The 2,427-nt window shown below is 39.5% G+C and overlaps 2 protein-coding genes across 2 annotated transcripts in view; both read right to left on the minus strand.

Annotated features, from left to right (window-relative positions):
• Positions 1–1,893, minus strand: part of LOC107100652 (gastrula zinc finger protein XlCGF57.1-like) — a 14,277-nt gene extending 12,384 nt beyond the window's left edge. Inside the window, exon 1 of the mRNA XM_015399223.1 lies at positions 1,808–1,893. The gene's annotated coding sequence lies outside the window, so the exon portion shown is untranslated. The remainder of the gene's footprint in view (positions 1–1,807) is intronic.
• The window catches only part of LOC107100656 (gastrula zinc finger protein XlCGF8.2DB-like), a 10,831-nt gene extending 8,886 nt beyond the window's left edge, over positions 1–1,945 (minus strand). The window contains exon 1 of the mRNA XM_015399227.1: positions 1,808–1,945. The gene's annotated coding sequence lies outside the window, so the exon portion shown is untranslated. The remainder of the gene's footprint in view (positions 1–1,807) is intronic.
• Positions 1,946–2,427: the final 482 nt, after the last annotated feature.

The raw sequence follows: 2,427 nt of genomic DNA on the forward strand, positions 1-2,427 counted from the left end.
TTACATGGGTAGGTAGGTAGTTATATATTGCACAGGGTGTTTACATGGGTAGTTAGGTAGTTATATATTGCACAGGGTGTTTACATGGGTAGTTAGGTAGTTATATATTGCACAGGGTGTTTACATGGGTAGTTATATATTGCACAGGGTATCAAATAGTAATTGCTAGTGATGTTATGAGATGAGCCGAGGCTTCGAGGCAGGTGTCGAGTAATGGAGGGCGCAAGAATTTAGACAGGCATCTAAACAGCCTCAGAGTTCAGTCAAGATGTGGGAGTTTGGAGGAGAGCTGCTGTTAGCTGGATAGAGCTTGGATAGATTCTAAGAATAGATTGGTTGTTTTTCCAACCAATCTAGTTGGTTAAAACTAATTTGGTTAGAATAAACAATGTAATGATCAAAATCTGAGGAAACCAGCGGACAAGGTCAGTGTTAACACATCAGTGTTAAGTAATATTTTCTCCCTGCTACGGTTATCTAGATGGGTGGCGTCATCTGTAAGAGACAGGCTCTCTTACAGAAGTTGATGGTTCAAGACCGGTCTTTGACTTAAATTAGGTCAGTTTAGCCAAAAGATTGGTTGAACACAACTTCCAACCTGATTAAAACCAAAAAATGTGGAAAAATTATCATGTTTGAATAAAAATGACAAAACACCTTTTATTTTGCTCATCATTGCTCATCAAAGTAATTTCCCTTAGGGATTATTAAGGGAAATTGCCCAATTTGCACAAACACTTTTACTGTCTGCTTGAGTTTATTTCACTAAAATGGCAGAAAAACTGGGCACCTTAAATGATTGTTCTAAGCAATTTTGCACTTAAAAAAATTACTAAAGATTTTATTATACACACAACCATTAACAATTTCAAAGGAACTTAAAAGGGGAAAAAAACAACAGTTGCAAAAAAAAAAACCACAGATTTTATTACAAACTGTAGTTCTGCTGTCAACCAGTAGGTGGTGACATGTTCACAAGAAGCCTCATGAACTGTGGGGATCGTTGAAGCAATTTGGCCAAACGGTTCAATGCCTCATGAGGCTTCATCTCACCATCACTAGTAATTGCAAATTCTACATTGCAGCAGTTATTGCCGTTGTAGAGTCTGGAGGCAGCAGGGATGAATGAGCTGCAGTAGCATTCAGACTCACATCCTTGTTAACTATTGAGTATATGAATGTACATCAATGTTTGTGCTTCTGAGAAGAAAAAATATTATTTCATCCATCTTTTATTAATCTTGGCAAAGTTCTACAATTTGCTGCTGAGAAACTTCGTTTTAAACTGTTCTTCTGCTAATTCGACCTGATGAAACCCCAAAGCTGTGAGGAATCTGGAAACTGATTCATGTAAAGTTTGTATTCATCCATCTGTGGCAGCTTCTCCCCTTGGCATTATCATTTCCCCTGTCCACTATATATTATATGTCCACTATATATGAAATATATAGTGGACATATAATATACTATAAATATTATATTTCAATCGTGGAATATCAACATGATTTGACCAAAATAATAATGTCTATGTTGGAGGATGGAGCCGCTGGATTCGAACACAGCCCACTCTCCCTGACTGTGAAGGAGCCTTTTAACATGGTGGCAAAGGTCAGTTCATTGCATTAAGAAGTTAATTAGAAATATCTATCTTAAAACACTTTTAGCCCCGTTAAAACAGCAGCTCCCCCCTTACTGAGACGGTTTACATTCCCCTCCCAATATGGCGGAAGCGGTGACGTGTCGGCGGCAGGTCATCTTCAGCTAGCTTGGTTCAAATGTAGCAGCAGGTCAAAGATGATTCTCTTACCTGAACAGAAAACACCGGAAGCTGTCCGCTATTCGGGTTAAATTAAAGCCAGCTGGTCATTTCCGGTCCTGAGAGGGTTAGCTTATCTGTTAGCCTGGAGGCTAACGGCTCTGCCAGCTGCTGCTGCTGCAGGGGCGTTCCTACTGCGCGTCATTACCGAATGTGACGTGGAAAACAAGGACGTTACATCATTTCCGCCATTTTTTCACCCATTATTTATGACGTTTATGTAGGGAAAAAAAAGCATAAATAACAAACTCTTCCAAAGGTTCACTCACTGCAATAAGGAGGGAAAGAACAATAATACCGGATTACAGTGGTTTACCACGGGTCTGGATTAAGATTTTCAATCAGACGCAGATTTGTTGTTCTTTGTGAGGCACTATCCTTTAGAGACTTGATTTTATTTTCACTCCTGTCACAGTGAAACAGTGTTCACAGTGTCCCCTATTCAGATGGATCTGGTTTAAACTGGGCTTAAATGTAATTAATGCACTGCCTGCAGCACAGTGTCCCCTATTCAGATGGATCTGGTTTAAACTGGGATTAAATGTAATTAATGCACTGCCTGCAGCACAGTGTCCCCTATTCAGATGGATCTGGTTTAAACTGGGATTAAA

The sequence above is a fragment of the Cyprinodon variegatus genome, unplaced genomic scaffold, assembly GCF_000732505.1.
Source record: "Cyprinodon variegatus isolate N-32 unplaced genomic scaffold, C_variegatus-1.0 Scaffold996, whole genome shotgun sequence".
Lineage (NCBI taxonomy): Eukaryota > Metazoa > Chordata > Actinopteri > Cyprinodontiformes > Cyprinodontidae > Cyprinodon > Cyprinodon variegatus.